Here is a 14,274-nt window from a genome sequence, read left to right on the forward strand (position 1 = left end):
TTTAGGGTTTCTCATCTTTGATTATATATGAACAATTAATTTCTATTCTCTTTCAAGTTTATGTGTGCCTTTAAAACTCTCATGCATGAAGGGAATCTTGGAAAATCCATGCAAAAAATAGAGTATGAGAATTGGAGGGTTGTCTCCTCTTGTTTGTTTAAGTTAGTGGAATAATATATATGTTGGATAAAATGAACCAACAAAACCTTATTTGTCTGAATTATGAACAACACCAAAAATTGGAGACTGACTAACATCTCAAAAACAGTACCCCCCACTTACCAAAATACAATTTTTTCCCCTTTAAAAAAAAATCTAATTGAAATAATTGAAATATATATCATATCAATTTCTGAGAGAAAACAAATTGAATAAACCTCAAGAGGAACATGCATTGGGCCTTAATACTTAAGATCATGCATACCCTAAAACAATCACAAAAACAAAAAGGAGAGAAAGGGTAATTATGTATAATAGTAATAATACATTTGGTAATAAAAAAGAAAAAAAAAAAAAAAAGGAAGTATTTTTATTGTTGAAGAAGAAGGAGAAGGAGAAGATGGGGGGGGGGGGGGGGGGGGGGGGGGGGCCTGGTTGTTTGTGAAGAAACAAAATGAAGCAATAATATATTTTATATTATATGTGTGTGGACTTCTTTGATGACAAGAAATTTGAGAGCACTGTGGCTGTGGCACTTATTTCTGAACCCTTTTTTCTACCTTTTTAACCTCCACACAAAGCCCACCCCATCAATAACCCTATCTTCATCCTTTCTAACCAATAACATACCCTTCATATATATTTCCTTGTCTAAATTTAGTCTTTTGTATCTCCAGAAAATCTTCAAAACATACTCTCCATTCTTATTGTATAATATAAAGTATAGGTTTAGTAAGTATATTCGGGACCGACATCTCTAAATATGAAATGTATAGAAAGAACACTGTGTTTGGAGTACATGTTAGTCAGGGATTTGAATTACTTCTCAAGTCAACGAGTTTCTTCCATCAAACCTAAATTTTACAACTTTGTTTCCATCAAACGTAAGTTAGATTAACTATAGCAATATAGAATCGATACATAAATTTATATGGTTCATTAACATTGTGTTAATTACGTTCACAAATAGAATGAGAGAACAATTTTATTAAAAAGAAAATTCTGAATGCATATATATCACATGAATAAAATAAAGTTTTTTTTTTAATTGTAATTGAAGTGTATGTCGATAGGAATATATAACATACATGAAAGTCTGATAAATCAATTATTCATATTGTATAGTATATAATATATAGTCAGCAAGCAATGACATTCATATCAATATCTTCATATACAGTATAGTGCAAGGAACAAAAAGTGAACAAAAATAACAAAATGAGCTTACAATGTGGTCCATTTATGTATTTTTTTAATTAACAAATATGTCTCTATTATTTATAAAGGAATATTTTTCATTTACATGTTTTGGAATTTACTTATTTATTTCATGCTAATATCTTTTGGTGTGTCATGCATATACTACTTTAAGAAAAATTAAAAATTAAATACAAGTTTAATACTTACAAAACTCTATTTATTAGTTTATAATCCTTCCCATTAATTTAATTAAATGTCAATAAGAGCGTAGTTCAATTGGTATAATGCTTGTACTATTGAAGGTTCTCCACCTCACATTTTAATTACAATATCTTTTTAAAAAAATTAATTAACAGTCATGTTCAATTCTCACGTTGATAAGAAAGTTTGAGATTTGCCTTTTTAGACCATGATCAGATTAATGAGTTTTGTTGTCTTTTCAAAATGAGCATAGTATTTTGTATTTGACTAATCAAAATTTGTACCTTTCAACCAAAGGGCATCAAAAATTAAATGGACAACAACTTCTAAGTTATGTATACTTACATTTATATCAAAAGAATGCTTGAAATTATTAAAATGTCAAGTGGAGTCTATCTTCTTCGCATATTTCAACATTAATAGACTACATATTTTGAGATCGGTGATTCAATTCTCTATCTCCATAATTTTTGTTTAAAAAAGTGATAGTTGCAAATCTAGCAATTCAGATTTAAAGTATTTATAGATATAACACATTATAAAAAAAATTGCAAATATAGCAGAATTTAAATCCAGCTCTCAGAGTCTATCATACTCTATCGACAAATTCTATTACCGATCAATTTTGCTATATTTACAGTTCTTTAAAAATATTACTTCAAACTTCATTATTAGCTTTAAAAGTACTACATACTCGTTGTAATTCTCCTTTTAAAAATATGTTAGATTTACTTAACCTAAACGTACATAGCTCAATTGGTTATGATGATTGTGACATATTAGAATCCTCTTAGTCCACATCCAACTTATTAACTTAGTTTCTAGAAATGTAATGGTGATTTATCGACATCGAAAAACTATATATTTTCAATACATATATATGGTGTGTGTGTGTGTGTGGAGTTGAGAGTATATAAGATAACATTATATAAGGGGTCCATCTCCTTTCTTCCATTTTTCTCTTTGGTGGAACACGTATGACCATCAACTGTAAATTTCTTTCGGTTGAAGAAGATGACTTCTAAATTTTTCCTTTTTTTTTCTTGGCTTAGAAAATAGCATTATCTATATGAGTATCTAGGTAGCTATCCTAGAATAAATTCATACTAGAATAAAAATTCAAACATATCTATATCAAATATATATATACACACACATTAACTTTTATGAAGAATGATGAAGATGATGTGTATTTAAATTCATTATTTGGAAAAGAAAAGAATTGTGCCATGAAAACAACTTGCATTAATTAAATAAAAGTACAAAGTGATGTACAACACAGCTAGAAAAATTCCAAAAGGACTAAGAAAATATGAGTAATTAGGAATATTGGGATAAACTTATAAATTAAAGTTTATTATAAACAACTTTGAAGCCAGTGATAAAATGCAGTGGAAGACTAACAAAACTATTATAATTATTAAATAATAATATGCATTTTTGGTATGTCCTATTAGTGACAATTCAAATTTGGAAATTAGAGATAATTTAAAGTATTTCATATCATTGCTTCCTCTACGTATTCAATTTTTATGCAATAATCAAAAGTAAGGTTGTGATCCTAAAACAATATTGTCAAACAAGAAATCAAAATGCCCTCGAGTTTGAAATGCAATAATGAAATTGGTAGGAGATAATAATAATAATTTCAAAAAGACCTAACTGTAATAATTTTGCACCATGAGATGTATGAGAATGAAAATACAAAAGTATGTTATGGATTATATTCTTCCAATACTAATACGTTGAAGAGCATTTGTTCTTCTCATGTTATTTATTGACTCTATAACGATCAATTCTTGGACAAATAGAAACATGGATTATCTTCGCATAATAAATTTTTTTAAAGGGCATGTTCATCTTAAAATGAAGTATAAAGTTTAAGAATATAGATGACATTTCTTATTTACATACTACTTAATAATGTGATTAATAATGTATTAAAGAAAAAAAAATTGGAGAAGTGTGGATTGAACTAGAGGAAACAGAAGAATGATATGTTTGAGAGTGATAGTTGGAGTAATGATTTTAAAAAAAGAGATTTAGGTATAGTTGATTTTGTAAAATTAATTTTTAAGGTCTCGTTTGATAACCATTTTGTTTTTTAAAATTAAGTTTATATTATCCACATTTCTTACCATGATTTGCATATTATTTTGGTACAATAGTTGCATTCTCAAACAAATTCGGAAAAGAAAAAAAAAACTTTTGGAAAACTATTTTTTTTTAATTCTCAAAATTTGACTTGATCTTTTAACTAGTTGGTGAAAGATAGATAATAAATGAAGAAATTTGAAAATAATAATAGTATCTATAGACTTTATTTTCAAAAACAAAATAAAAAATGATTACTAAATGGATCTAAACAATCAAATTTAGGTTAGGTTTTAGGTGATTTTCAAATATGGAAGATGTGGGTGGCATCTGACGCGTTCATTCTTAAGAGTACTCGCGTCCACAACCGACGGATGGCGCCATCATTGAAATGGACGGCAGCCAAAGCAAGTGAAAGTCAACTGCGACTGGCGAGCGAATTAGTAGATGGCTGCCACTTGTCAGTTATCTACTGGTTTAGATTGAAAACTTCCTTCATCAGATGGAAAAGTATACGGTAACTTCCGTATTGCACGACACAGGATAAATTTTCAAATTATTGAATAGATCATAAATTTAACATACTCTCGTTAAACCGTCTCATAATTTAAGATTAAATTTGATTTTTCTTTATTAATACGAGTGTCTCATATTCAACTTATTTTGCACTTAAAATCCTAATTTCACTAAAACAAATGGATAATGGACAATTTGCTAGGGAATGGTATTTTAATATTTTAATATTTTAATTTATTATAATGAGTAAAAAATGTCTTTTATCACTTTTAGACGTGTTACTTTAATGATGTTAATCAAACCAAAGTAATTTTGATACTTGAAAATACAATTTGAATATGAAGGCTAATAACATTGAAAAAAATATAATATTTGCAAAGTGATCATGTCTGAAGTATTACAACATGTTGGTATCTTCGAAAACATATTTAGTTCTCCGAGAGAGTAGATGAAAAGTACAACAAAGATAGAGTAAAAGATACAGGCTTTTACTTAAAAAAAAAAAAAAAACCATGTCAATCATATGTTAGGTTGAATTGTTTAATTCAAAGGTATGATGCATGAAAATTATTTGTGTCATGTCAAACACTAATTCAGGATGAAATGAAAGGTGTGAGAGTTTGAGGCATGTTGGTATGACAAATGGCAACTAGCCAGTTAGTTCAACTAAACAACTACGAAGTAGAGACGTACCTGCAACTTCTTGTTCTATTATCACATGAACACTACGTCACATTTGTCATCATACCTGACAATCACACGTGAAGTGTCGAAGTTTATTGACTCGATATATTAGATAAGATAACCATTCAAAGTTAGTATTATTATTTGGGCCATACAAGAGAGGGGGAAAAAAAGGCTAAAAAGTTGATAGAGAGAAAAGGAAAAATAGAAAGGATATAGTACAAACTAAATTGTACTTGAAATTACCATTGAAGGGTTGGAAGTTATTGTCTTTAACCTATGATGGCACTCAATAATAATAATAGAAGAAACTGTTAAAAGAAGAAAGTGTTGGATAAAAAAACAGAAGACTTTAGGGTCAATGTACCGTACAATTGGTACTGATAGTCTCTCAGTTTTGGATAAGTCAAGTGAGGGGTACCCCTTCAAAGTGGGCACCATAAAGGACACCTTCACCCTCTGCCCATTTTTTATTTTTTATTTTTTTAATTAAAAAAAGTACTGTGTACTAAAAGTTTCTTTTTTTTTTTTTTTTTCCCTTCAAATCTTCAACCCTATACTACCCTTCAATATCAAATCTTTAATTTACCTTTTTTTTCCTTAAGGTACATTTCCCCTCCCAAAGGCTACTTTTCTTTCCATGCATTTTCTTTTTCTCCCATCATCTTCCATCTTAACTCTATCTTCTTGTTAAAAAAACGTCAATATAAAAATACACACAAGAAACATAAAGAGTAGAGAAATCAACATAGAGATTTACGTGGTTCATTAACAATGTGTTAGCTACGTTCATGAGCAGAAAGATAGAACAATTTATTAATAGAGTATTACAAACTCAAGATATCAATAGAGTTAGAGAGTTTTATAGTACACTCATAAAAAAATTTATGACCAAAATCGTAAATAACTAATTCAAGACATTACAATATTTTTGTGATTTATGTTAGATTATCTCCATTTGTATGATGTGTTGTTTGAGTGAAACAGAAAACATTCATGCATCTGTTTCCTATTCAATCACTTCATGCATGGAATAAATTATATAGACATGTCATTGGAGAGCATGTGTATATATATATTATTTAAATACTTGATTTAGTCTTTATATTTTCCTTCTTGTTTTTTTTTTTGACAAATGTGAAGTAGGGTTGAACATCTGATCTCGAAATTGATAATACATATTTGATGCTAGTTGAGTATGCTCATTTTGACTCAATTTTAAATTTTTTAGTCCTTATATTTTCAAAATATTCATTTTATTTAATTTATTTTCAATTTTGGTTATTTTATAATCTATATACTTTCAAGATGTCTATTTTGATAAAAAAAATGAACATTTTAAAAATAGTCCAAAATAGTTTTAGCCCTCTAGAGAGAGAGAGTTTCAATGATTTTTTTTAAAAAAAATTTGTTAATTGAATGTCTTGTAGTTTTAGAAAGTATAATACTAAAAAAAATATGTTATTAATATTATTATTATTAGGAACTTGGGTAAAGTAGTTGTTTATTTACTCCAATTTTTTTAACATCAAAATATTTACATTAAAAAAGAAACGAATGTGTGAAATTAAAATGGGAGCTTAGAGATCTTCTCTAATTGGAATTAATTTAGGTAAAAAACATGCATCACCGCATCAAATTATGATACACTTGATCGGTCTAAAACTTTAGTTTAATTCAAATATGGGAAGTCATTTGCAAGAAGGAAATTTCCTCAAATGTGTATTATAAAGTTTTTTTTTTCCCTAAAGTGTACATTAAAAAATAGATATAGAGTGTTCTTCCCATGAGAGGAATCTTCCCTAAATGTGTATAAGAATATATGGATTTAGTAAAGAACTTAATGGGACCCTATCCTTTTAAATCAATTGAATATGCTCTTTAATTCTTTTAATTAGGACCATTAAATTAAAGAGTGGGAGTTTCTAATTATCTAATATGGTGTTTGATAAGGCAAGACTAGACTTAAACCATTTGATTAAAATTAAGAATTTGAATCAAAGGAATCAGATGCATGCTTCCCCTTTCAGCTTCCTGGAAAGACACTTTATTCTTTCTTTTTCTTTTTTTTTTCATATAAAAAGTACCCCATTAAATTTGTAATACTAAAATTTATATTTATTACCAAACAATTTATTCCACTCTCTTTAAACTTTACAAAAAAAAAGGGGGGGAAATCACCGTCTTTTCTATTTATGTTGTGAAAATCATAATAGAATATTTGAAAATTGATAAACTAAAAAATATATATATAACCTAATATTTAAAAAATTTAGAGGCTAAATAAAAAGGTAGATTCTATTATAACAACTTGTGTATATTGCCACCTAAAAATACATAGTTTAATCCTTGTTTAGACAAATCAAATTCTATAGCTAAGATCGGAAATTCTCGAATCCATATGCTTACGCATTGTAAAATTTTAAGTGTATATATATATATATATACTTTTTTTATGGAATTTTGGAAAATGTTATGGAACTATGTAGATTATCCATGAAATTAGTCTAGAGGTGTTGATTCAAAATTCACATAATAAAAAGAAATAAATGGAAAGGTTAAACCTGTGGCACCAATATTAAAATTATTTATATAAATATAAGCAAAAGAATGAAATTTGAAATCTTGGTTTCTAAAATAAAAATTCAAAAAATACTTTTATTTGCGTGGTGTAAAATAAAGAGGATATTAACTAAAAATGAAAGTTGTTTCCCCCCCGCCCGTAAAAACAAGCTAAAAATGAGAAAGATAAAAGTAAAATTGTTAGTATATTTGTTGATGCATTATAATATATACTTTTATCTAAATTAAATATACAATGAAAAAATGATTGGAGGATAAGATAGTTAGATTCAAGGCCTTGCTAAAAAAGCATAGGGTTTGAAGAAAAATAATAAGGAAAACGATGTTTTTAGTTCCTAGATTTGAGGTCTAATTTTTATTTAATTTTTAAGTTTCAAAATGTTACACATCCAATTTTTAAATTTTAAGTTTGGTTTTTAGTTCTTAGATTTCAAAATATTTACTAAATACTCATTTTTCATTTTGAGTGATAATGTAGGTTAATAAATTTAAAATCATTAAATGGATTATAATTAATTAAGCTTTACTAATTTTCTTCACTTTTATAATTGAATTTAAAATTGTATATTATAATTATTTTAAATTAATTAATAGATATTGACGTTAATATTTGAAAGCGAGTATTTGATGAAAATTTGAAGAAGTAAATTGAAATCAAATTCAAAACTTAAGAAGTAAATGTGACATTTTTAAAATTAAAGATGAAATAGAAAATAGATAATAAATGTATGGGTATTTTATTTTATTTTATTTAAAAAAAAGAAAGAAAGAGAAAAAAAAAAAGGGTAAAAGAAGTGTTGGGAAATTTGTTGAAGGAATGAGGAAATAATGGGAAAAAGAGAAAACGAATATGGTCCATTGAAATGGGGAATATCAATCCGACGTGGAAATGAGGAGCAGGGGAATTAGTGAAAAAGAAAAGAAAAGAAAAGAAAAGAAAAATGGCGAAGGGGAAGAGAACACGTGTGAAAGGAATGGAAATTGTAGGTAAAAGAAAATAGTTAATATTTTTGCCGGAAAAAGAAAACATTCTTTTAAGAAACAAAATATCAGACAAACCCAACCAAATCCGACCGTCCCATTCACCTCTTCTCATTGCTCCTAATAATGGAATCTTTAGTGCTTCCACCCCACCCACCCCCCTTTTTTTTAATTATTTATTCTAAAAATATATATATATATATATATTTTTTTTTTTTTTGACAAAATATTACAACTCTCCTTGTCTCACATTAAAAATGTTAAGAAAAGTACTATAAAAGTAGTCTATACCTTTCGTTTCAAATCATCTCATTTATAAACATTTTAAACTTGAATGTGCTAACAACTCTTCTTTTTTTTTATTTTCTAATTTGAGAGTGGAATTAAAGGGTATGGTGATACATAAATTTTGAGAGAGTGCTCTTATAATTGGAATCAAGGAGAAACTTATTCTATGTAATTGAAACAATTTTTCACATAATAGATGTTTTTCTTGTGGATCGTGGTTTTTCTCCGGCTTTGGAGTTTTCTACGTAAATTCTTGTGTTCCTTATTTTCTTCCTTTCTTTTAATTTTTGTACTATTTTTCTACCTATTCCTATGGTAATTAATAGTTGACGGTTTTGAAAGATATTCACTCTGTAAAAGGTGAATTAAATCAGTAAACTCTCACTAAAACAGTTAGTTAGTTGCATAAATGAGAGTAACAATCGCGATGAAGTTAGAGTGTTCAACAAGAGATTGAAAAGTGAGTATTAGAATACTTAACTTGTAATTGAGCTTCGCTTCTCCAAGAAATAAAGTCTTTAAACTGCTCTTCACAATGAACATAGGTCATTAAGACCGAACTACTATAATTTTGGTTGTGTTGTCTCTTCTTTCCTCTTCTCTCATATATTCTTCCTTTTATCTTTGTGAATGTTGGTATTAGATTTTAAGAATTCTTCCGCAAACATTACATAAGTGTGTTTTGTGTAAAAAGAAGGTTAATCAAATACTTGTTTTTACATTTCAAACCAAGTTACAAATTCTGACATTTCTTTTTCCAGCTAGAATCCCATCTTCCAAACAACATTTTCATCATTTTTTTGTCATTTGGAACTTGCTCAATCTTCAGTTTCTAGATAATTTGAACGAGAAATTGATCAGATTTAATATTGAACAGTTTGAATCTATATATGCTTAATAGATTTGTTAAATTTTAACTGTAATAATATGCCTCTCAAAATAGTCTTTCCAAATGTACAAGCTTTTTAAACAATGACCAGACTCTTAAACCCATTATTTTCCAAAAGCTTAACAATTTTTCTAGACTCAAATTACTAAATTCACATCCCAAATGTTACATCCTTCTAAATGTCTACCATCTCATCTTAGATTTGAATTTACTTTTCATTTGTTTTGAAAGAGTAACAATAGTTATTATAGCTATCTCAAAAGAGATGTGGAATAAGTTTCTTAAATTATATTGTTAAAAAGGAAGTAGGGGACGAAATTATATTGACATAATTGATTGAAAGTACATAAATTAAACTAAAATATTTAAAAAGTAGATTAGTCTATGGAGAGTGAAATGAAAATAAAGAGTAAAGGAGAGCAAAATGAATATGATGCATATTTGAAGAACTAAAACAAGATAGTTATTATTTTATTTTTATTTTTTATTTTTTAAAAAAAACATATTAAGGGTGAGACACATGCCTAGCTAAATTTGGTGTCTGTTTCAATCAATCCCCTATTTCCCATAAATGTCTCTTAGATCATAAAAAAAACTACTGCAAAAAGAAAACTTAGATTAGATATAGGGAAATAGAGAGGGAGGGTGGGTGGCCCTTTATTTTTCATCAAAGTGAGTGAAAGCCAAGCATAGAGAAGTGGCCACTAACAAAGCTTCTTTTACTGGAAGTGATGGTGAGATCCTTAAAAAAAAAAAATGATGGGTTCTAAATTTACCGATTCATTCAAAAACTTAAATTACTTGCTCTATTACCTGTATCGTTTTAAATCACTTATTATTAACCCAAAAGTTTAAGTTGATGGGTGAAAGTAAATTTAATATTATATATTATCTACCAAGTAATATAAAAAAAAACCCTTTATGGCTTTGATTTCAAATTATCTTAATATGAAGAAGCACTTCAAACCTAGTATAATAACTGTAGTTGTGTAAATGATATAATGCATTGAGAGAATGTTTCTTTGTAATTGGCCGTGATAATAGTTGATGGTTTTTTCCCCTACGGAAGTTAGATTGAATTCAAATTTAGTTGATAAATTCTACGATAATATCAATTCATTTCTAAGAATTTTAAATATGTCAAGATACTAAATAAATGTGAAAGATATTTCCATCTTTTGAAAATGGAATATTCAATATTAGAGACCTATATTATATACAAAATGTAAAGTTTAAGAGACATTTTAGATAATTTCTTAACCATAAGTATTTATTAAACAGAGAAATAAAAGTTTAAGAATGTAATAAATATATAAATGATAAAATTCATGAACTAAACTTATAATTTAACCCTAGAATATAGTCCTCTATATATAGTTTGATTCCTTTCAAGTTTATAATATTCTTCACTTTTTCTTCCCTTGATTTAGGGTTTCTTTTCCCCTTCTTTTTGACCCCTTTTTCCACTTCAATTCGGACTGTATGTATGTAAAGACCCCACGGCACGATGCCTTCAGCTGAGAAATTTAAAAGTTTCTTCCATTCTTTTATATATATATATATATCTTCATTTGATTGGTCTCTATTATTGCTTCTTCTTTTTAATATTCTTCTCTCTTCCAGGCATAGCCACAGCAGCCATTTTCAAAATTAGAGGCAAAAAGCATCTTCTTTATCCATCCCCCAAAACAAAAAACACAGATATATATATATATTAATATTTATAATTATATATTTACATTACGTACACCACTTCCCTTTTACTATATACTTAGTTTAATACATTAAAAATACGTAAATGATAGAAATAATGAAACCAACCCCATATCACGTATGAAATTTATTTAATACAAATAATATGGTAGATAAAAATAGATTATTGTTGAGAGCAAAGATTAGAAAAGAAAGATTTATGTACAATTCAAAGATGCGAATTGTGTGGGAGATAAGGCATATGGTCTTAGAAACGACACATCAGAAGCCGTAATGCCTTTCCAAAAGGGTTTTTGGATTGGACCATTAATTTGCATGTCCTACCTACATGGAAGAACAATATGACATTATTTTTTTTATTTTTTTATTTTTTTTTAAATATATATATATATATATATTATTGGGTATTTGCCATTTAGGGGTCTCCCACATTGAAAGGGGACAGACACGTTTGTTTGTGGCAGTGGGTTTTGAGTTATATTGTATATATAGTCAAGTGGGTCATTTTTAGGGAACAAAAGTGGTCATTTGTAGGGCATAAAGGAAAGGCTTTAGGGTATGGGAGTCTTTTTTTTTTTTTCTTTTTTGTGACAAATTATTAAACCATCTTTCATTTGTCTTCTTACAAACTACAACCAAATATCATTGCTTCTTCTTTTTCTTTTCTTTTTTTTTTTTCCCAAGAAAAAATTATAATGTGAAATTCAAACCGACCCACATTAAGGAATGTCTCAAAAGAAAAAAAAAAAAAAAACTCACATATATCAATTATTTTGTTGTTTGGAAATTGCCTCGCATTATTTTATTTTATTTTTTTAAAAAAAAAAAACCTGATTGTTTTGTCTTGTTTTAGTCTTTCACATTACACTACTCTCAGTTTCCCAGACACCCAATATTTGTTTGACAGAAAAGTCAATCAACTTGAACTTTGATAAGAACTGGTCATATGGCAGCAGATGAAAACCAAGCACTTTTGCCTTCCACTACCTTACCACTATTACTTTCTCATTAAACCTTAAATAATTTCTTCTATCCTTTACTTTTGTTTCAACCTTCCATATATTATTTTATTTCATTCTTCTGTTTTCTAAGCGAATAAAATTTTCAAATTACACCATCCTAGTACTATAAATTTTTTCAAAACCTCAAAAAGAAATTAGGATGTGTCTTGTTTTGTAATTACGTATTATGTTTAGTTTTATGCAAACCACGTGGATATGAGATAGAGCTAAAAAAAGGTAGCAAAACTTAGCCAATCCTTTTCTTTTATCTTTGTATCTTTGCCTTCAAGTGAAAATGAGGTTTATATATATAAATATATCTATATGAGGGTGAAATTAAAAAGGTTCCACTATAAAACTTAGTGGGGTTGACTTGTTTTTTTAAATATTATTTTGGTATCTAGTGTTTGACCCAATTCAACTTTTTTTGAAAAAATATATTAGTTTGTGCTTTGACCTTGGCCTTGTGCATATATATCTTGGTGTTGTTGTTCATAAATTGGATTACCACATTTATACTCAACCCAACCAATGAGATCTTCCTATTAGAGGCATTTGAGAAAGATGGTGCTTTCTCTTTCTAAGGTCAAACTTCAAAATTAAATGACCTTTTTGGAATTTTGAATTTTGTTGAATCCATCATCTACCCTACATGTTGTGTTGATAATGATCATGATGCCAACAAATGACAATGACGATGACAACCATCCACTACTATAATGTATGATCATGATTGAATCCAGTCGTCAAACATTCCAAAAACCCTAAACTGAGGAAGCAACTCACATCCATCAGACATGTCATAAGGAAAATGAAAACTTTGAGGGTCCTCGGTCTAAGTTTTACTATGACTTCAAATACGCAACCATTATGAGCAAATATTTATCCAATGAGAGAAACAACTCGACAGATCAAAAGAAGTTAAGATGAAAATGTTTGGTTCAAAATGACGAAGGGATGTTGATATATTATTTGAAGGAAAGATGAAAATAAATATTGGTCTTTGGCAAAAAGTAATACGGAAGCATGCTTCCTTTCCATTGTAATATTCATACCAATCCACTAAATTTTGAACATTCTTCATTTGCCTCAAATTTCCTCCCTTTTTACCCAAAAATGTCCTATTCACTATACTTAAAATTCTTTTTGACTCCATCACTCTCTCCTTTTACAATTCAAAAAAGTTACAAGGTTTTGAATGTAAATCTTTAAACTATTAGCTTCTTTTTATACATCTAGAATAATATAAAATATTCATGATTGGATAACTATAACTGTCTCAATCAATATGTATATCTATTATTAATTATATGTAAATTATGGTATCATAGCTCAGTAGATAAAATATTTTTAATTATTTTTACAGTTGAAGGTTTAGTTCTCCACTCATATTTATTTGTTGAATTGGAAAAATAATTAGAAAAGTTAAACAAAAACTAATTATCTACTATTTGATTATTATTTTTTAAATTAAAAATACCTATAGTTTTAACATAAATAAAAGGAAAATTTTATTGATGGACAAATATCTATTGTGTTCTTGGGGGGCTGAATATTGGGTTTGGGCCTGTAGGTTTCTGTCACTTTCATGGGTGGAATTGGAAAAAAAATTGGGCCCAAAAGCAACAAAGTTGCTTGTTCTTGCTGATCATTGGGTTTTTTTTTTTTTTTTTTTTTTTGGGGGGGGGGGAGGAGAGAGAGAGAGAGAAAAAAAGTGCATTAAATTAAATGAAATCAAATCAAAATTATTCTTTCCTTGAAAAGTCTACACATTTTGTATTGGGTTAGGCCAGTTTGATATTATTATATCTTTTCTATTTTTTTAAATAAAAGAATAAAAAAAAATTCCTTCAACTGTCATTATGAATTTGCATTCTTAGTTGATGCAAAATTACAAATTTGTGCTTCATCAGCAATCAAATTCCATTCTTAAAAAGAATAAAAATATATATCAAATTCCAAGAA

Source organism: Benincasa hispida, chromosome 4 (assembly GCF_009727055.1).
Source record: "Benincasa hispida cultivar B227 chromosome 4, ASM972705v1, whole genome shotgun sequence".
In the NCBI taxonomy this organism is placed as follows: Eukaryota; Viridiplantae; Streptophyta; class Magnoliopsida; order Cucurbitales; family Cucurbitaceae; genus Benincasa; species Benincasa hispida.